We start from the raw sequence: 23217 nt of genomic DNA, 5'->3' as shown, positions 1-23217 counted from the left end.
CTTAGCCGCGCCAAACGCGCGGGGAAGAGCGGTGCGCTCGGAGCCGCGGCCAGGCGCTCTGTCTCGCAGGCGCGCCGCGGCTGGCAGGAAACTCGCGCACGGTGGGTCAAAGTGCCCTTTCCCGCCTGAGTTGAGGCACACTTTTCGGGGTACGGGATGTGGAGAAGGTTGTGACTGAAAATAAACCCGGGGCTTGGATCCGTGAGGCCGAAAATGAGAGGCCAGAGCGAGGGTAGAGAGGAATTAATAACAAGTCAGGGGAGACCGCTGCTTCGCTTCTCTGGCGCGCAGGGCCCTGTGCCCTTAGTGCGCGCATCGGGATCAACTTCTTAGGCACCAACAATTTCTCCTTCCTCTGTAGAAGTCGCAATTAGAGTCCCCTTTTGGCCACATTCCCCCAAAAGTGCCCAGGCGGCCTTTGCGGATAGACTGGTAAGGAGAGAAGATCCAGCGCCAGTCTGTGTCGGTGCCGTTTGGAGGAGACTTGCTCCCCAGGGTGTGTGCGCCCGAAGTTCCCCGTCACAAACCATGGGGGCTGGGGCGTGGTCTGTTCCCAGCCCGCATCCCCAGTCCCTCCCAAGCTCACATTGCAGCAGCAGTCTGGTTCATACAGGACCCGGGGCGCCCACATCTGGCCCTGAGCTGCCCAGATTCTCAACGTGGCCCTCCCAAAACCGCTTTCCAAAACTCAACTGCCCAGTTAAAAGCAGAAACAAGTTTCTGCCACTAACTCTGGGCCACATTCGGGGATATGGGTAGATGCGAAACTTAGTACATCTTCATAGGCAGAAACCGTTGGCACTGACCTATAAATGTTGGAATTCAGGTACTGGAGGTGCGATGTCTCAGTAGCTCTCAGCCCTATTCCCCAACAGTAAATGCGCTCAGCTCTTTGGTTGAGGGTTTATCTTAGCTGTTGATCTTTGCCCTAAGCCCTAGTGAGAAGGGAAGGAAAGGAGAGAACAGGTCAAAGTAAGAAAGGTTTACTTTCTGAGGAAAAGAGACAAGGGAAAGACTCAAAGGAAAAGCATAGTTAAAAAAAAAAAAGAAAAGAAAAGAAAGAAAGAAAGAAAAAAAGAAGAAAAAGAAAAACCCCATTGCCAGCTGTCTTTCTTTCCACCTTGCTTAGTTTGAAAAGCCCACGACTTTCGAGAGCGAAGGAGTTGGTTAGCCAAGGACCCTCAGACACATTTAAATACCCCATCCCCAAAATGTTTCTATGACAGGCGTCGCTCAAGTGTTGGCCAAAGTTGGAGAAGGCCTGAGCGCGGGCTCCTAGTATCTCTGGCAATTTTGCTTTAGCGTAAACTCTGGGTCCTGAAGATGGGGCGCTAGGCGCCAGGCTCCTGGGTAGCGGTGGGAGCAGAGTGTTTGGAGTCTAAATCATTCATTCCGCTTTCAAGAATTTTTTGAAGCATTAGGGCTTTTCACGCCTTTGACCGGATCTTAAAACTCCGGAGCTTCTGTCGCTTAGGATAGTGACTTGCTCTGGCTGTGAGACTCACTCGCTCAGCTCTCCATGCGGCAATGCTGGCCATATCTTTCTAGTTCGCGCTCCCAACAGCAGGCTCCTTTCTGGCCTGTGCTTCTCCAGGCTAGGCCTCTGTGGCGCGGCCTCTAGAGCCGTGGGTCTTTACTCGTAGTCCGGGGCTCTAGATAGGAAGGACCCCAAGTTCTCCTTCTCGTTGTGAGTAAAGATGGCATTTCTACCATGTAGACAAAACTAGACAACAAACTTTTGGGGTATGGAAGGGAGGTGGTGACAGAGAACGGAGAGGCCCATTTGTTTCCAAATCAGGTAGTCAAGAAATAAGAGATTTCACTTCCTCCAAATTAGCTCGTTTTCAAGCAACTCTGGAAAATGGCAGGAAGAGGAATTGTCCTCTTACAATACTTCAGGTCTGTGACCTGTAACCCCCAAAACGAGGCAAGGAAAGGGTAATCATACACCTGTAACCCCCACAACGAGGCAAGGAAAGGGTAACCGTACATATAACCCCCAAAAAGAGGAAACAAGAGAGCGTCCATGCACGTGGAATTGGACAGAATTGGGTACCTGTGCCCATCTGCATATGGGCCCTGCTTTTCTTAGATGGCCTTAGATCATGGTTGTAAGTGGCAGCCACTATTTTACCAATAATCAAAGCATAATCTCTTGACAGTTCCTAAATTGTGTTTTTCATGGTGCCACTGGCTGCTAAGTTGCCAGGGATGCAATAATCAGCTTGAACCATCCTAGACCAAGATAACTTTATGAGCCTTAAAATTCCCCCACCTTTCTCAATCCCACTTGTAATTCCTCAGCCACCATCCTGCCTTCTCTACCAGCATGGCTGTGTCATCTGGGTACTAAAATGGCCTGAGAACCAATCCCAGTTGTTCATCTCCCTTTCCCCAGCTAGACCTTTGACTAGAATAAAGAATTACTCGGCCTAGCTCAAGGTGTCACACACCTGTAATCCCAGCACTTTGGGAGGCCAAGGCAGGAGGATCACTGGACTCTGGAATTTTGAGACCAGCCTGAGCAACACAGTGAGACCTCCCTCTCTACAAAATGTAAAAAATAAAAATTCCTGAGTGTGGACGGATGAACGCAATGGCTAAACTTTTCCTAAAAGTTGGAACAATTCCTTTCCTCCCTCCTTTTTCACTCTGACCCCCAACGCCATCTTTCTTGGGTCAGCAACTCCAGAACTCCAGCAATGGGGTCTTCCTAATCTTGTGCTCTCCCTTATTGGGATTTCTTTTTCTAAGAGGTGAGTGTGTAGAGGAACTGAGCACAATCTCCTTCCAGGATTTTATTTGATCATTAAATTTACACATTTCAAGGCAAAGAGCTGAGGCCTGAAATCCAGATGGCAGGAGGGAGGGAATTAGGGAGAACCCAGAGAACTAAGTGACAATTTGACAAGGAATTTCAATTAACTTGATACTCTTCTATTATGTCTCACCAATTTGAACTCAAATTTTTCCCCTTAAGCGGAGAAATACAGTTCTCCAATTATGTGACTGTATTAGCCATACATTCAGGGCTGTATTCTGGCAGAGCATTTTTAGAAGTTGACCACTGAATACGTATGCAACCTCCAAAGTCTTCTGCGCCCTCCAATATCTCACTTCATTTTGACATCAAATAAAAGCATTTACTTTCATCCAGTTCTTGGTCACCTTCAACAGGTTGGTTTCAGTTGCTATATTTCTCAAATTTCCTTACAATAACAGCACATGAACCAGATATGTTTGGATTCCGTGGGACAGGATTACTCCCTCTTCAGTTCTCCAGGTAGTTCTAGCTAAAACTGCCTTTACTTTCACCTGAGTTACACACCTGCTTGAAGTGAAACTGAAGATTTTTTTTAACCTGAATTATTGAAATACTTGTTCACTTTTTTTTCTTTTCTATTTGGAATAAACCTGGTCATTAATAATTATGGTCATATGAACATTTAAATAGACATGTCATAAAAGATAAACACGCCTTTTATGTAGAAATTTTCTTTGAGGTATTTAAAAATCACAGCTTGGGTATTTAGCATAGCTTCAGGAAATTGGAACTTTGCAATTAATGGACAACTGAACTTATTTTCAGAACTTTTCATTTAACGTTAGCATACTTCTCCAGAATTACATTCTCTAATTCAACTGAATCTGCCATTAATTGCTTTAACAAGTATGTGCTTAAATGAGATTGTTTGCAACATATCCACCTGTACAACCTATTTGACAGGAGTTTACAATTCACAAAAATTAAATTTGGGACAATATAGTATATTCTATTGATCCAATTTATTTAAGCTATATTGTACTGCCAACATCTTAATAGTAAAAAAAATGAAAGACATTTCTTTGTAGAAGAAAATGTATGCGTTCTTTTTCAGGAAGGCTTAATGAATACTTAGTTTGTCTCCCATGTTCTTTATTTTTTCTGTCAGATGCGTCATTGCTTCTGATTCATTGATCTCATATAAATTAAAAGAAGATTCAAGTTACTGATTTCTGAAAAATTATATCCCCCTCTTAGCCAGAATAATTAATATTCAATTATTTTAAACATTTTAATGTAATTTAGAAGAGAGAAAACTCCTACACATATTCATTAATCGATGATCACCAAATTAGCTAAACTATTGACAACATTTGGTTCACAACTATTAGTGAACATTTGGAAGTGAAGATGTAACATCAGGAAAGGTGACATTTCAGGTCCAATGCAGTGGCTCACACCTGCAATTCCTGCTCTTTGGGAGGCCCAGGAGAGAGAATTGCTTGAGGCTAGGAGTTCAACACCAGCCTGAGCAACACAACAAGATCCCTTGTCTAAAAAAAGAAAAAGAAAAATCAGCCAGGCATGGTAGTACATGCATATAGTCCTAGCTACTCAGGAGGCTGAGGCAGCAAGAGAGCGTGAGCGCAGGAGTTTGAGGTTGCACTGAGCTAAGATCCCACTGCTGCACTCCAGCCTGCAGGACATAGTGAGACCCTCTCTATATATAAATAGGTAAATAAGTAAAGTTGCAGTTTCTGCTATCAATGTGACAATCCAAGAATGATATTCGAGATCAAAGGGCAAATGATAAGTGGTACAATGAAATAAAGGGAATAAGGACAACTTGTCAGCTGCTATCTTCTAGATGTAGTATTCCACTCCTTAAAATCATTTGGGTGATATATTGTGTGAAATTATTTTGCATGGGAAGAAGAAGCTTCTTCCTTCTTCTACTGGGTGTCCAAGTTAATATTTACTTTTTAATGAGGTAAACTTCACATAACATCACATTTATCATTTTAACCATTTTAAGGAATATAATTTGGTGACTTTTTTTTTTTTACAACACTCACAATGATGTGCAACCATAATCACCGTCTAAATCCAGAACATTTTTATCACTCCAAAAGGAAGCCTCATCCCATAAGCATTCAATCCTCATTCTTCCCTCCCTTTCAGCCACTGTCATGCCTTAAACTGCTTTCTGTCTCTATGGATTTGCCTATTCTGGACATTTTATAACTGGAATCATTTAACATTTGGCCTTTTATATCTGGCTTCTTTCCCTTATTATCTTCGTATAACTTCATTTGTTTTAAAGTTTCATCCATATTGTAACATGAGTCAGTTCTTCATCCCTCTTTATGACTGAATAGTATTCAACGTTATGGATATATCACCTTTTGTTTACACATTCATCCATTGATAGACATTTGGGTTGTTTCCACTTTGTGGCCATTATAAATAATGCTGCTGTGAACACCTGTGTACCAAGTTTTGTTTAAACATATGTTTTCTGCTGTCTTGGGTCCAGTTTTGTTTAGGAACCAACCATACTGCTTTCCACAGCAGCTGCATAATTTTACATTCCCACGAAATATGTATGTGGGATTTAATTTCTCCATTCCTCATCAACATTTATTTTTCTTTTATTTCTGATAGCCATACTAGTGGGTATAAGTGGTAATTCACTGTTGTTTCAGTTTGTATTTTACTAGTAACTAATGATGCCAAGTATATTTTCATGTGCTTATTGACCATTTGTGTATTCTCTTTGGAGAAATGTCTATTCAGAATCTTGAGGATTTTTAAATTAGGGCTTTTGTCTCTTTGTTGTTGTTGAGTTGTGAGAGTTCTTTATACATTCTGAATATTAAACCCTAAGATATAGGATTTGCAAATATTTGTATTTTCTTTTATTCTGTGGGTTGTTTTTGTACTTTGTTGATAGTGCTCTGATATTCATAGAGGTTTTTAATTTTGATGAGTTCCCAGTAGTATTTTTTTGAGACTAGGGTCTCACTGTGTTGCCCAGGCTGGTCTCCAACTTCTGGGCTTAAGCAATCCTCCTACCTCAGCCTGAGGATATTAGCAGTAGTTATTTTTTAACAATAAAGACATTACACATCCATGAAAAGACTCAGATTAAACACAACACAAAACAAAAATTTAAAACGCAGGTAAAGAGAAGACACTTCTTTAATGCCTAACCAACTTTAGCAAAAGCAGACTATCAGGCAGTATGTAAAGTTAGTGCTGTTCAAGAAAAGGAAACAGGTAGGGCAACACTGACCTTTTTCTTCGAAGAAGTCCTGAGTTATTCAGATAAGGTGTCGAGCCTTTGAATGAGATCTTTTATCTCAGGATGACAGTAGTTATTTTTTTAAAAATTATCATTATCAAATCCATCTACCAAGAAATTTCAAATAGTCTCCTCTGTTTAAATAACATTAAGGAGCTGCCTTAAACCAACAACAACCAGGAAAATCAAAAGGTTGACAGGGTGTTTCCAATTTAGCAGTTTCTGACACACAGGCCGCAGTAGTCAGATGACATGCTTGTACAGTTACAGAGAGAAAATTCTTGGAGTCAGAGAGAAGAGAAATTAAATCATTGCAAAACATTTTTAAGACAAAACTTAATAAAAGAGTAAGGATATCAATGGACATTATTAAATGTAAAGGCTTTGCCTATTATTTTAAATTGGTTGCTTTTAGACACTTAATTTATTGATTAAAAACAATGAATGCAGTGGTTTGGATGAGATCTTCATTTTATTTTAATTATTTAGCTATTGAGTAAGAAGACTTATGGTGGACACTGGTTTGGAGACCTCTGATTTTGTCCACTAGAGGTCTTGAATCAAATTTCTGCATTTGTCATTTTATGGAGTGTGCTAATGGGCAAACCGCTGGATACTTCCTAAGTACCTGTGCAGAGTGCTCTTGCGTGGCCAAGGAGTACGTGTGTGTCTGTCACCTGAACACATTCTGAGGGATCCCAGGGAAATTCTGTTTCCTTATCTGCAAAATAACACCTTTATCTGATAATTATTGTGGAGACAAAAAGGAATAACATATGTGAAAATGGTTTTTACATATGAGACATATTTATTTTAAAAAGTGGAAGCTTTAGTGTGTTTCCTTTCTAATGTAGCTCTTACAGTCTACCAGATATTGTCCCAAGATTTAAAAAATATTTTAAAATTAACTGAAACAATTTTACAAAGTAGGTACTATTATTTTCCCCCATTTTACAGGTTAGAAAACTGAGGCAGGGAGTTTTTCTGTAACTTGCCCGAGGTCATATAGCTGATGAATGGCAGAGCTAGGTTTTTAAGTCAGGCAGTCTGATTCAAGAGTCCATGTTCTCAGTTACCTACCACATTATGCTGCTTAGAATAAAATAATTCAGAGATTTCAGATGAAAATCTGAATATTTGTATTGAATCAACAAATACTTATTGAGTACCTATTATGCATTAGACTTCTCTTGAAACATTGGAAGGTCTAGCAATGCTGGGGCTGCTCTCCTGAATTCTCTTATGGCAACCATCAGCTGGAGGTGAGTTTTCAAGGCCATCTTTTGATGGGGTCACCAAACTTGGCATGATTTATTCACCTGTTTACCTGCATAAGACCTGTCATTAATCACGTTTGTTGCTGCTAACATAAGACACGGGCACAAAAAATAGCTTATAACCAAAACATATAAGCAAAAGGCAATAATAAACATAGAAAATGAACATTGTGGCATGAGTTTAGCTTTGCAAAGTTCTCTTGCTGTTAGTATTAACCCCAGAGCAATGATACTTTGAACAAGCTTTTGCAATTTAAGTGTTTAAGATCAGAAGAGTAAGAAACACCAACACAAAAAGCAAATTAATATCAATCAATACACGGGGAATGTAGTTGACACTCCCCTAACTGGAAATCTCTAATAATTAATCTTTTACGCAGAGATTTTTCAGTTATAGAATTTATTTCCTTATTTTACGCACAAAAGGTAAATAATGAAGAATATCACATCTATTTCAAAAAGCAGACTTCAGAATAAGCCACAAAGTTGGGAAACAATCAACCCAACGTCTAACGCTTTCAAAGTATTCGTGTAGTGCAACTGGGCAGTGCTCATAGCAATTAGCCTGAGTACTGTGGGCTATAGTAAGGTCTCTTGAATAGAGAGATAATTGAATATGCAGAGTACCATATTATCATTATGTGTATTCCAATGCACTCTATTTTTTTCACAATGGTTAATTATTATTGATGAGGACACTTGATTAGCAGGAACCTTCCCTTTGTATATGTGTCTACACCAAGGCAAGTTTACTCCTGCTATTTGCCTACTTAAGATCAAAGAGTCTGCTTTTTGAAGATCTGGTACCAAGCAGAAGAAATATTTTAATATTCTGTATGTTGTGGCCAATGTCATAGAGCTTGAGCCTCGCCGTGATTTGGCCAACACTATTTCCATAAACATGGGCCAAGTGTACTATGGAATTTGCCAGGTTGATGGCACGGGTGTATATAGCACAGTTGGCCCAGGCATTTTATCTGTGTCTAAATAACCAGCAGAAAACCTTTCGGTGCTGTACCACTTGGTGTAATATAATTTGTTTAATATTATAGAATGTTGAAATAACTGCAAATTTATTGATTTATTGAACAATATGTGTTAAGTATCTGTTAGGCTTCAAGGCAGGGTTTTATAGATACTTTCTTCCTACATGGTGCTATGCAGTGGATGGGTAGGTAGCTAGGTAAAGAAACATATTTTGAATCCCACAGAGAGGAAAGTGAGGCTTAGAGATTACTGCCCACGACCCCACAAGTCTGGATGCAGAGCTGAGACTCAAACCTAGACCTCTGATAATCACAGGCCTCCTCTATCACAATAATCTCTTGATGAGATTTTCTGAGAGTGCATTCCATCCAAAAACCTATGACAGAGTGACCTGGGTCATTTGTGTAAAATGTAGAGTCCTGGGCCCTGCTCTAGAAATACCGAATCCCTGGGCCTCAGAAATTTCCATAGTACCCTCAAGAGGTTCTCATATACAGCAAATTCAAGCATCAGGGATCTAGCTACCAAATATCTTGACATATTTGGTTAGGTTAATTGGATACTAAGAAAAGATAGTTTGAGAGGAAAGAAGAAGTTGTCTGACCACATATGATATTAATAAATACCAATGTATTTTTAATGTTGCCTTACACATTGGGATTTAAACAGAATCAAAGTGATCTTCCAGTTCAGGGAGGTTGTTCTTACTTGAGGTGTTCCATAGATATGTGATGTTTTTATCACACAGTCTTACAGAGCTGGTTCTTTGCGACCCTACTTCCACACAATATTCATTGATTTGTCAAATATTTACTAACATATCAAATACTATGTTAAGCACTTGAGGAAAAGAAGTGAACAAAATGGCATGGTTCCTGACCTCATGGACCCAACCCACAATCTATGGAGGGAAGATGTCAACAAAAATCTTTGTCTGAAGATTTTTCTTGTAGACAAATATATTTGTGAAACAATGGATTCAACAAATTTCTTCACTATAGGATGTTTCAGAGTCTAGTATGTACTATTATGTACTGTGAATATCTGAGAGAGGACTGTGGTTTGTGATGTTTTCCAGATTTATCACAGCATCCTTCGTACAGACAACAACTGCTAGGCCTAGTGCTCTACAGGGTACTCCAGTGACATCCTGTGACCCCTGGAAGGCCTAGTACCCTTGTGGTACTGGTATGGATATAGAGTATATCATAAAAATGGAATCCCACTGCCCTCCCTCCCCAGGGTAGTATTGTTCTGATAACATAGTGAGCACGGGGATCTAGGATAGGGAATGGGCAGACTTGATACAGATCAGCCCTGATCTGTCTTCAGAGGCCCTGGAGTGAGAATTTAGAAATGGAGTGGGTCCATGGATGTGTCTCTGGTCTCTTCAGCTGGGTGATGGTTAAGACAGAAGGGTTGTTTTAGCATCCTTCAGGAATTCTGAGGCTATCTTAGACCATTTGGTGTGAGAAGGGCAGCATGAGAGGGGATCATATACCATCTCTTATACACAGAAGACTGTATTATTTGAGGGATACTCAACCTTTGACTAGGGGCATAGAATGAGGTTATTTGCTGACACATACCTCCTTTCTATGTATTGCCTACTTTTATAAGGACCGTTGTTGGATAAAGGAAAATACAGGCATTTTCAGTGAGATACGTAAGCCCGATTACCTTGGTTTTTTTTTCGTTTCTTTTTCTTTTCCTCAGGCAGTGACTACATCTAAGTAGAACAAAGTGACCTGGCAAGTGCTCAGATAACTCAAGAGTGGCGTATTCATCTGATGGATGGATTTAAATAGTTTGGTTGTTGACATTTATCAAATTACTCAGAAAACTGCCACATCACCACCTTGATTCATACACATGGAGAGTTCTTAAGGAAGCCTCTTCAGAACTGTTTGCTTCTCTTAGGGATAATGATATTTAAAGATATGTTGCTTTATTGTTCGTTAAGTACATACTTTATTCACGAGCAGGTCTTGCCACATATGCTTCCTCATGGATTTACAAAGTGAAATCAAGAAATATAGTACTATTCCAGTAATTTAGGTGGTCATCACCTGAGTAAATACTTGGGATAAACTGCTTTTTTCCTCCTTTCCAGAGTTGTGGAATAAATGTTTACTTCTTCATTCATTGCTAGGAGACCTCAAATCTCTGAGTGTTGGTGTCTTCCATTCAAAGCCTAAATTCAGTTTACTCTGTTAATCACTTTGAACAAAGAGGAGTTAAATGCAATTGTTGCCTTCAGGGAGTTTGCATCTCAGGCTCAGAAGTAGTCAGGGAAGGTGAGTGCACAAATTGTTATAATATCAAACCAACATCTGGAAAGTGCTAAATGCAGAGGTTATATGTGGTGTGATAGTGGCTCCAAGGTGTTTCATCTGCACATGAAGAATTAGAGAAAGCTTATTCCAGGAGATTGCTTTGAGACTGGTGTTTTAAAATGGGCATGTTTTAAAAATTATTACTTCATTTTTTTAAGCTCTGGGGTACATGTATGGGATGTGCAGGTTTGTTACATAGGTAAGCGTGTGCCATAGTGGTTTATTGCACCTATCAACCCATCATCCAGGTATTAGCTCTTTTCCCTAATGTTCTTGCTGTCCCCCTACCCTCCTCTGACAGGCCCCAGTGTGTGATATTCACCTCCCTGTGTCCATGTGTTATCATTGTTCAGCTCCCACTTACAAGTGAGAACATGCAGTGTTTGTTTTTCTGTTCCTGCATTAGTTTGCTAAGGATAATCGCTTCCAGCTTCATCCATGTCCCTGCAAAGGACATGATCTCATTCCTTTTTATGATTGCATAGCATTCTATGGTGTATATGTACCACATTTTCTTTATCCAGTTTATCATTGATAGGCACTTAGGTTGGTTCCATGTCTTTGCTATTGTGAATGGTGCTGCAGTGAACATATACGTGCATGTAAAGAGGTGGAATTGGTGGAGCAGAAAAAGAATTGTACTTAACATTTTGTATACAAAGGCAAGAATGTAATTAATACACTGAAATGGGAAAATTGAAGGCCTATTTGGGACATAATAGAAGTGTATAAAGGATGGAGGAAGAAGGAGAATGACAAGGAAGAAGGTGAGTGCTAACATTATTTAGGGCCCCTTAGGCATGATATACTGTTAGGTATATTATCTATTCCTTTTCATTTCCATGAGAAACAAAGCAGAATATTATTGAAGGGCTGCTTCACTAAAGATTCATGCACCATTTCCATTGGACAGCTTTTCTGCTGGGAAGTGACTGCTAGGGGCATAACATTTCCTAGGCTGTTTTGCATCAAGTTGGGATCAAATAATTGCTCTCAATAACGAAATAAATATATGTCACTTCTGAGCTAAAGTGGTTAAGAAGTGTGTGTGCCAGCAGGGCGCAGTGGCTCACACCTATAATCCCAGCACTTTGGGAGGCCGAGGCGGACGGATCACCTGAGGTTGGGAGTTCGAGACCAGCCTGACCAACATGGAGAAACCCCATCTCTACTAAAAGTACAAAGAAAAAAACAAAACAAAACAAAACCTGGACATGGTGGTCCATGCTTGTAATCCCAGCTACTCGTGAGGCTGAGGCAGGAGAATCACTTGAACCCAGGAGGTGGAGTTGCAATGAGCCAAGATCATTGCACTCCAGCCTGGGCAACAAAAGCGAAACTCTGTCTCAAAATAAATAAATAAATAAATAAATAAATGAAAAAAAGAAGTGTGTGCCTTTCCCAACATGGACTATGGAAGGAAAGTGGCTGTAAATGAAAGAATTTAAGATCCTAGGGGAGGAAGAACCACTGGATGAAGAAGCCTGGGTCCTGCTGTATATATCCCTGGGCTTCATCTGAATAAGAAATCTTCAATGTATTAAGCTACTGAGATGTGATGACTGATATTTTGTAGTAGTTAGAGTTACCTTAATACAGGTATCATTACAGGCCTGTAGAATATAGGTTCTTAGCGATAACTTAGTCAAAATCACATAACTAATAAGAGGTGGGGCCAGGATGCAAATCCAGGTATGTCTTCAGATTGCTTTTCTTTTTCTGGTCTATTCCCATGGTTTAAACTACTACTGTCTACATGCTAATTCATATTAGTGCTCCCTTGTCAGTCTAGGCCTCTGGAGAACCAGACCAGTGTTGGCAGTTGTCTCTTGGATATCTCTACTTGAAAGTCTATATTATTTAGCATATAAAAGAAGATCCCATAAAAATGGAACTCCAATATATAATGGATTAAATAAGCAAAGTTTCTTTCTCACAGAATAAGTGGTCCAACAAGAGGAATGATTGATCTGGCCTGTCTGCTTTATATCCATATTGCTTCCCTGCCTTCCTCCAAGGTGTTGTGTCATTTGTATAGTTAACCTAACTCGTGGTTATCTGAGCAGAAATTCAGGACAAGCAATTTCCTTTTAAGCAAATGGCACAGAGGTTGACTTCTTCTGCTCCTATTACATCATCAAGAACTTAGTCATATGGCCACATCTAGCTGCAAGGGAGGCTTTATAATATGGTCACTAGTAGGTGGTTATGTTCTTGGCTGAAACATTATTAGATGAAATAGGAGGAAAAACCATTTTGGAAGTTAGTTTTCTTTCTGGCACAAGAATCTGGCTCTCCAATATTAAATCTCAATGGATTTAAAACCATACTCGGCCATCTTCCCCACTTAACTTCTCAACTTGTATTCCCTGACTTGGTTAATGGCCACACCACCCTCCCAGATGTCCAGAGAACAGGGTGGTATGCTTTGACTTTTTCTTTTTCCTTCCTTTCTATTGCCAGTCATTTTTGTCTCCTAAGTGTCTGTTGAAACTGCCCACTTCACTTAATCCTCTGTTTTTATCTCAGTTTGTGCCTCATCATCTCTCATGTTGTCTTGTAGGATGAGGCCTCCTAACTGGTCACACTGTCTCCAGTATCAACCTATCAAGGACATCCTTCACACTACCAGGAGGGTGATTTTTCTAAAATGCAAATCTGATCATCATTTTACTCCCTTTTTACAACCTTTCAGTGATTTCCCATGGCAAAAGTGCAAATTGCTTTGCAGAGCACAAAAGTTCCTCTGTGGTTTAGTCCCAGAATCTCTCCAGCCTCATTTCTGACACTTTACTATTCCCCTCCCCAAAATGGATCACACCTACAGCTTCGGTTATACTGAGCGATGTCAGAATGTTGCATTTCTTTTTGTCTCGGCTCATGTGTTCCTTCTGCCTGATAAATGAGTGTATCATTTATATACACTTACATACATTTATATACACACAAGAATATATAAATATACTCTTGAAGACCCAACACAGCTGACACCTCTGCTGTAACATTATCCCTACTCTCCCCCAGGCAAAGCCCATCACTCTTTCCTTGTTATGTTTCATTTACTCCACAAATATAACGGATTGGATGAGTGTCTCTAGGCACCGTGCTATACACTGGACACAATGAACAGACATGTGGAGCTTATAGTCTAACGGCAGAGACAGACATCAATCAAACATTCCCACAGACAAATGTGAAATTGCAACTGTGATAAATCATATGAAGATGAAAAAAATGGTACAATTATGAGTTCATTACAGGAGGCCTAGTAAGGGAGACTTCACCAATTTGGTACGTTTGAACTAAAGTGTGAAAGATGAATTAACCACATGAGAAAAATGAATTGTCGGCAGAGAGAACAGTGGTTCAAAAATCATATGTTAAGAGGGAATTTGGGATGTATGAAAGGGTTGAATAAAAACTGAGTTCAGTGGGGGTGTGGATGGCAGAGTGAGGTACAGGATGAGGCAGGAGAGGTAGGAGCTAGACTCTGAAGAACGTCATAAATGATGTTAAGGCAGTCTCTCTTTATTCTAAGAGGAATGAGATGCCATTTTAAATGAGATAGAGAAGACATGATCAGTTTTTTTTTTTTTTTGAAGAATTCATTTTGACTACTTTGTGAAGAATGAATTTGAGTGTTAGGTAATTGGATGATGCTTAGACTTGTTAGTTCAGGGAAGAGATTCTGATATACTGAATTAATGTTGTGATAGTGGAGATGAAATAAAGCATCTCTAGGATTAGGTATGAAATAATAAAATATTTCTAGGATTTGGTATGAAATGAAATAAAATATTTCTAGGATGAGGGAGAGGGAGGTGTCAAGAATGGTCCCTGTATTCCTGGATGTACGGCAAAGGTGGTCATGGAGGCATGGAACCTGGAAGAAAATTAGTTTGGAGAGAGTTTAAATGTGTGGTGCTTTGGAGAAATCTAAGAGGAGGCATCTCACTGTACATTAATCATATTTCTATTACTTCAGATACTTTGTGATCACTTTTGTATATGTTTCTCTTTATTAGACTGTGAGCTCCTCAAAGGAATGGAGCAACATCTAAGTATTTTGTGAGCTCCTCAAAGGAATGGAGCAACATCTACATATTATTACTGTTAATCTTTTCCATTTTTGTACCCCAAGTACTTATTACACTAACTTGTACACAATATATGTCCACCAAATGTTTGTGAATAAATGATCTAACTGACCCCAAGGCCCACCCAATTTCTGCCACACCAGTAATAGGAAGGAAAACAAACTGGAAAGTCAAGTTTGGGCTCAATTGTAGAGTGTTTTAAATCCCTGGCTAAGAAGTTATATTATGACACAAAATGTAATTAAACCTTAAGTTTACATTTAGTTTCCAATCCAACCTTTGTTTCAAATAATGCCTCTGTTATTTTTAAAATCATATAATGTTTACTCAAGGGATATTCTCTCCTAAGTAAATCAAAGCCAACCGAGCTACAAGAAAAACACAGAGATCATGCTATAAAAACAAACTATGCCCTTATGCTGCAGGACAAAATGAAATTAGAATGAATTCACAGGAAAAGGGTTTGTGGATACAAAAGAAATGTAACCAGGACTATTTATTTGTTAGCTCTTTTTCTTTTCATTTGTATGAGAGGTTAGGATTCAGTCCTTAGGGCAGATGTAGAGAGGGATTCAGATTTACATGGTCCATTGTTGGGTTATTTTCACAGCATGTATCTGAAGGGATTAATGTTGAAGAGCTACCACTGTTTCTTGGAGTCAGAGTGACAGAACAATATTTTGAATCTATTGGATTTAGTCATAATGACACAAACAGCCTCTATCTGAAGTGAAACAAAGCTAATTCAATAAATGCTCTGTGAAGTGTTAGGGATAAAGTGTTAGGGATGTGGACCCCTTAAAATTGACTTGTGCAAGACCTTATTTGTGCACAATACTGAATGGTGCTATTTTAATTGCATTAACCCAAACTGGCATGAGAATTCTTTTTATTCTACTCCTGAAATTGGATGCATCATTCTTTACTGTTTCTTGAAATCTGTCTATCTGTATCTGTATTTGGGTCTGTGTCTATGTCTGTGTCTCTGTCTATCTATCTATCTATCTATCTATCTATCTATCTATCTATCTATCTATCATCTATCTAATTTCTAGAGATAGGGTCTCACTCTGTCACGCAGACTGAAGTGAGGCATGATCATGGCTCACTTCAGTCTCCGTTGCTGGGCTCAAGTGATCCTCTAGCCTCAGCCTCTGGAGTAGCTGGGGCTACAGGAATAAGCCACCATGCTTGGCTAATCTTTTATTTTTTTCTAGAGATGGGGTCTCATTATGTTGCCCAGGCTGGTCTTAAACTCCTGGCCTCAAGTGATCCTCCAGCCTTGGCCTCCCACAGTGCTGAGATTACAGGTGTGAGCTACCACATCCAGTCTGAAATCTACATTTTAAAGGCTCCATGCCTATCTTAACCCCACATTAACTATGCAGATAACTGAGGCCAAAAAATGTATTTTTCCCCTTTGTATGCATTCTTTTTGCATGTGTGATTCATTCTCTTCCTTTATAAGATCGTATAATCCCTTTCTAATGTGAGCAGAGGGAACAATGGTTTACTTGAATGAACTCACAGTTTCTTCTTGTCGATCTTGTTGAGAATCAGAATTGAGCATCATGTGACTGATGGCCCAATCATATTTATTTTAATGACTGGCTGTGGCAAGCAGGACTAGATAGAGCTATAGACTCTGAGGCCAGACCTGCACAGTGCAAAGTATAGATGTGACAGTTATTCAGTAACTGCAGGCCACAAAGACAGCCAGGCTGAATGTAGTTCTTGGATCTGCTAGTGTTTGCATTAAGACGTTTAGTAGAGTGGTTAAGAGTCCAGGATTCAGAATCAGACTGTTTGGGTTAATTTCTTTCCTTAGCTATTTACTAGTGGTATAGCCCTGGGCAAATTATGTTACTCGTGGTTTCTGAGTTTCCGCACATGGACGACAGGGTGAGTAGTATACTTATTGCATAGGGTTGTTGAGAGAATTTTAAGTGTTATTATCAGTCAAATGCTTAGAACAGGGTCTGGCTCATAGTAAGTACTAAATAATTTCTAGCTATTATTATTAGATTAGGAAGCTGCTTCAGATATGGGCTTTATGGTGACAAAGATGAATTTGTGAAAGCAAGGTCGGTGCAACTTTTGGTGAAATGTAAAGAATTTTGAACTTTTTGGTGAAGCATTAAATACACATCATCTGCTTGAACCTCTTTAAACTGAATTATTTTAGAGACTGCTCTCTATAAATATGCTCTAAAAGTAATGACAGTATCAAAAAATATTCCAGAGAAGCAGAAGATATGGTGTTATTTAGTGAAGATTAAGGACCTCAGTTTGGTAAAGAGAAAGCCAGAGAAAATTACCAGGTTGAACTCGGAAATGGGTTTAACAACATATATAATAATGTCAAGTATTTGTTGAGTGCTTTTTATCCCGTAATAACTTTATTTGATTTCATTTAATTTTTAAATTAATTTTTCTTATTTATTTATTTATTTATTTTTAGAGACAAGGTTTCACTCTGTCATCCAGGCTGGAGTGCAGTGGTGTGATCATGGCTCACTATAGATTGGAACTCCTAGGCTCAAGTGATCAATCCATCTCAGCCTCCAGAGTACCTGGGACTACAGGCCTGCACCACTACCCTTAGCTAGACTTTTTTTTGTTTTATGTAGAGATGGGGTCTTACTGTGTTGGCCAGGCTGGTCACAAATTCCTAGACTCAAGTGATCCTCCTGCCTCAGCCTCCCAAATCACTGGGATTAGAGGCATGAACCACCATGGCTGGCCAATTTTACTTCATTTTAAAATTTCATTTAATTATTTAATCATTTTACTTAATCCATACAAAACTCCATAAAGTATTGTCATCTTCATCTTACATGTAACTAAGCTGGGGCTTAGGGAAGAAATGTGGCTTTTAAAGGTTCCATAGTTGTTTAGTATGCAATTAAGGATTTGAACCCAATTACGCAAAACGGCAAAGTTAGTCTTTTTAACCTCTATGCTATATTTCTCTTTATATGCTGTTATTATTTATATTAATAACTATCATCAATATGGCATTTTGGAGTTTATGGAACACTTTTAAAAGCCCTATAAGGTAAGCATTCTTTACATCCCAGTTTTACAGATAAGGAAATTGAGGCTTAATGAGGCTGATTGATTTGTCCAGGAGTCTTCAGTTACTGCATGCCCATTCTTAAGGTTCTAAATGTTTAAATTTATCCTCAATCCTCTAATAGTAGAGATTCTTGCCAACTCCATGCCTACCACCAGCCCAATGGGCTGACGTAGGGGAGGGGGGAGAAAGAGAGAGAGAGAGAGAGAGAGCAGACTCATCAACGGGGAAAGTGTTCAAAGAGGAGGGAAAGCAGCCAAATGTGGGAGAAAAGCAGAGCCTAACTTTGCCCACATTGTCTTTGCAAGTAGGAAGCGTCTTGGTTGCTGCAGTCTCAGTAACAGGATGACTGACTTCATTTTCTGTCCATCAGTGACGTCAAAATTATAACAGGAAATATCAAAGTTAGACTTCAGTAAGAATATTCTGACAGTATGGGTTTTGAAATACTGAGGCATTGGGAAACTGCTTTCCCTATAAGATTGTAAGACACAATATTTGTTCTATTACCATGTTATATTTCAAGTAGGCATCCTTACAGTCAAAACTTTCAGCTTTTTGATCAAACGCTGTCCATAAGTCTTACAGATGCTACAGGAGCTCTCTTCTTAAAACACATTAGGAAACTCAGGGATTGTTAATAGTTTGGTTTGAATTAGTAGCAAACCATTTTACTCTATTTGGGAACTTGCCAGTGAGATGACAACCAGAGTTAGGACCTGCCAGCAATCACTGTTATTCCTGGTGATGGCTTTATACATTCCTCTTAAGATAATTAAGATATTTATATCCATAAAATGGAAAAGTGCCTATCTTAATCTCTTTTATCTATAATGCCTCCATAGAATCCAGACATTTTAACAGGCTGAGTATGAGATCAGGATCTTGGGAAAAAACACACACTAATAAATCTTTTATTGTTTTCTCTCTTTTCTTCATCCTCTTATGATAAAAATTACCCTTGTGAAATATCCTGGAAACTGCTTGTCTATGGATTGGAAGTTAGCCTGCTGTAAACTCATTCATGAATTTATTCTTTTACTTATCAACTTTATATTGAGCAGCTATTAAGTATCAGGCACTGTTCTGGGGACTGAATAGTTATGAAACAGACAAAAGCCCCTGGGTTCTTGTGGCTTAGGTTCTAGTGAAGAGATACTTAGTGAGCAATATGAGTAGGTAGATCGACAAGAAGAAACTGTTTCATATATCCTCAGATAACGAAACCTGCTATGAAGAAAAGAAAAAGTAAGGGAAGAGAACATGGGAGGGTGAAATCTGGATCAGGCAGACAAAGAAGGAATCCACGAGACAGTGACTTTTGAGTGTAGACCTGAAGGAAATGAGGAAGCCAACCTTACAGAAGTTTCAGGGAGGAGCATTTCAGACAGAGGGGACAAGTACAGGGTTACTAATGGAGGAGCATGCCTGATATGTTCGAGCAAGCAGGAGAGTGAAGCTAGAGAAGTGTGAATAAGGGCATGAGCATAGGATATGCAGTAGAGATGTTGTTGGGTGGGTGGAGGGCCCTGTAGGGTGCAGCTTGCAACATTTGACCTCCTATCAAACTAAAACCAGGCTGATTGGGGCAGACAGGAAGGGGCTGTTCTGGATCATGCATGGATGAGACTCTTTTCAGGTCAGCTGACATTTATTGTGTAGGAGCCACATGGCATGTACTGTGTTGTGCTCTGAAGATCCAAAGAAGAAAGATAAATATATTTCCCCCACGTTATTCAGTCTGGGAGAGGAGACTTAAAATGCTGCATTCTAAACTTACTTTTCCCCAGCTGGAGAATTTTAATACAGGTAAGAATAAATGCCTAGTCATCTTTTCCCTAAAAGCTGAGACAAGGACTTTTTAAAGGGAGGAGTAGCATTGTGAAGGCACAGGGTGACACATGGAAACCTCCTTCCTCAGCAGCACAGAGTGCCGCCCTCTTCCTTACACAAAGCAGATCCTTCCAGAGAGAAGACACCGTTAACTATACAAACCTTGCCAGGGCGCGGTGGCTCACACCTGTAATCTCAGCACTTTGGGAGGCGGAGGCGGGTGGATCAGGAGGTCAGGAGATTGAGAACATCCTGGCTAACACGGTGAAACCCCGTCTCTAAATACAAAAATTAGCTAGGTGTGGTGGTGGGTGCCTGTAGTCCCAGCTACTCGGGAGGCTGAGGCAGAAGAATTGCTTGAACCCAGGGGGCAGAGATTTCAGTGAGCCAGCACTCCAGCCTGATGATAGAGCAAGACTCCGTCTCAAAAAAAAAAAAAAAAAAAAAAGAAACTTTTGGACCTCCATGCACAAATGACAGGTGTACCCCATTCAGGACAGTAAAAATGTTCTGCAGATAAACTGAATTTAGGTTCAGTTAATTATTTTCAGAATCAACTCTGAGACATTAGTAACACCAATAATCTCTGACTGGAATGAAGAAGCACCGCCTACTGATTTGGTAAACCTAAATGTTCCCATTCTGTTTTATCCTGAAGTTAGACCACAGCTGCAATTAGACACTTTAATCTGGGAAAACTACTTTTTTTCAGCCTTGTCCAAATTGCTGTGCAGCAAGAATGCAAGATCTTGCTAGCTGAGAGGTACTGTAAGGAATGTAAGGTGTTGCTGGTACTGCCCTCTGTATGGAGACCACAGGTGTGAGGGGATAACATAACTCAGAAAGTGCATGGGGCTTCCTGACACCTCTAAGGCCCACAACAAGGTTTATTCATCACTCACCGGAATTTTTTTGTGTGTTGGTTATTTTCTTCTACCTAATACTTATTTAAAGCTTCACATATCAAACTAACAGTAATCTTTAAATCTTAATAGTTTTACTTTTTGTGGTACCGTATAAGGAACAATCCCAAATCTCTTTGATGAGTCTTATCTATAAACAGTATTAGGGGTGCTACTCTCTCCCAGTCCAAATTCTTTTTTTTTTTTTTTTTTCTTTTAGAAACATGGTCTAACTCTGTTACCCAGGCTACAGTGTTTGCAGTGGTGTGTGTTCATAGCTCACTGAAGCCACTAACTCCTGAGCTTAAGCAATCCTCCTGCCTCAGCCTCTGGAGTAGCTGGGACTACAGGCATGCAGCACTACACCCAGCTAATTATTTTTAAATTTTTTGTAGAGATGAAGTCTCACTATGTTGACCAAGCTGGTCTTGAACTCCTGGCCTCTAGTGATCCTCCTGTCCCAGACTCCCAAAGTGCTAGGATTACAGGTGTAAGCCACCATGCCTGGCCCAGATTCTTTTTTTTTTTTTTTTTTTTTTTTTTTTTTTTTTTTTTTTTTTTTAATTTATTTATTATTGTTATACTTTAAGTTGTAGGGTACATGTGCATAACGTGCAGGTTTGTTACATATGTATACTTGTGCCATGTTGCTGTGCTGCACCCATCAACTCGTCATTTACATCAGGTATAACTCCCAATGCAATCCCTCCCCCCTCCCCCCTCCCCATGATAGGCCCCTGTGTGTGATGTTCCCCTTCCTGAGTCCGAGTGATCTCATTGTTCAGTTCCCACCTATGAGTGAGAACATGCGGTGTTTGGTTTTCTGTTCTTGTGATAGTTTGCTAAGAATGATGGATTCCAGCTGCATCCAAGTCCCTACAAAGGACTCAAATTCATCCTTTTTTATGGCTGCATAGTATTCCATGGTGTATGGAAAACAGTATGGCGATTCCTCAAGGATCTAGAACTAGATGTACCATATGACCCAGCCATCCCATTACTGGGTATATACCCAAAGGATTATAAATTATGCTGCTATAAAGACACATGCACACGTATGTTTATTGCAGCACTATTCACAATAGCAAAGACTTGGAATCAACCCAAATGTCCATCAGTGACAGATTGGATTAAGAAAATGTGGCACATATACACCATGGAATACTGGCCCAGATTCTTAAAGGGAGGAGTAACAAAGTGTTTGGAGATGCTTTTATTCCAGTAAGGTTTTCCTTCTGATAACAAACTATTTCAATTCTTCCCAAATGAAAAATACTCCCTCCCAAGCCTGCAAAAGTCTCTTCCTACTGTAGCATTGGTTTAAAGTTAAGGATTTTCTCATCTAAATCACATCCACATGTGGATGGGCTCCCGGGGAGAGAAGCAGTTCCTGGAAAATGATTTCTCTTAATCTGAAGATAAGTTACCTGCCCCACTCCTACTCAATATATGTTGGTGGTACAGAGATAAGATAACTCCTATGAACCCTCCCATTCAGAAACGGGGGAGGTGGGATGGGAGACACACAGCAGTTACTGATCCATAGCAATTCTGAAATCAAGCCAGTCACATGTTGCCAGTTCCTTGATTAGGGTCCAGTCTTAACTGCCCTGGAACTACTCTCTGAGGCTCTTGTCTCTACTGTCTCATATATTGGTTCCACCTTTAAATCAGCCTTACTTATGAAAAAGAAAAAAGCCCATGTCTGCAACTGAGCTGCTTTCTCAGACTGTTTCCTGCTGGTAGAAAGGCGAGGAAACAGTTTGGCCTCTTTTCATTTTCATTTTCATTTTCTCTGTCTCTTTTAGTCTAAGTGGATAGCTCTTCTATCAATACGATTCTCTTAAAAAAATCTATGGGTTTCCCATGACTTATTGGCACTTACTCTATTAATAAAAAGACTCACCTACATATCTTTAAGATACATCCTCATCTGTCTTGAGTCCTATATGAGGCTCCTGTAGATTAACACAGTTCAGATGCTTACACATTCCCTTGATTCACAGAGAGGGTCTACAAAGCTTACTCTTAGATCCTTAGAAAGCCCTTCATGTGGCTGAAAGTTTCTGTGAGGCATCCCTTTAAACCTTCTTGAGGTCTTAAGAAAGACTCTGGATTTGATCTTTATCCTAAAGTAATTAACCATTTCTTATATTGAAAACCCTTTTAGAGAGAGACTGGAGATGAGAAGCAATTTATTTTGAAACCCAGCAAATCCTAGATCCTTTGTAATTCCTTTAAATTCTGTTAAATTTTTTTGAAGTCTTTTCTTTAATCCATCCCTCTCTTTCTGAATTTATTATAGGCAACTACAAAAAGCACTTTCAACATTCTGCCTGGAAATCTTAGTCAGATCCTCAAGATCTTTAGGTACACTGTCTCTTCTCTTTTCTACATTACTGTAGGCAACAGTTTTGCTAACTGTTGGTCAGTATTTAGTTCAGGTGCCCTTTCTCCAGCACCCACATATAGGTCCCTCTCTCTTTCAAGTTCTTATCTCCTTGAAAGCCTTATAGCTTTCACATCTGTCTCCTCAAGTGCTTGCCACTTGGTCCCAAAGCCATTGTTGTAGATTTTTATGACAGAATCCCTTTCTGGTAACAAATTCTGCTGTAGTTATACATGGTTATGTGAAAACTCA

General features: G+C 39.7%; 1 protein-coding gene across 9 annotated transcripts in view; it reads left to right on the top strand.

The window, feature by feature from the left end:
- Nucleotides 1-23217, top strand: part of ESRRG (estrogen related receptor gamma) — a 649428-nt gene that overhangs the window by 2979 nt on the left and 623232 nt on the right. The window lies entirely within an intron of this gene.

The sequence above is a fragment of the Macaca fascicularis genome, chromosome 1 (genome assembly GCF_037993035.2).
Source record: "Macaca fascicularis isolate 582-1 chromosome 1, T2T-MFA8v1.1".
NCBI classification, from domain to species: Eukaryota; Metazoa; Chordata; class Mammalia; order Primates; family Cercopithecidae; genus Macaca; species Macaca fascicularis.
Note: the sequence above shows the minus strand (reverse complement) of the source record. Positions and strands in the feature narration are given on the sequence as shown.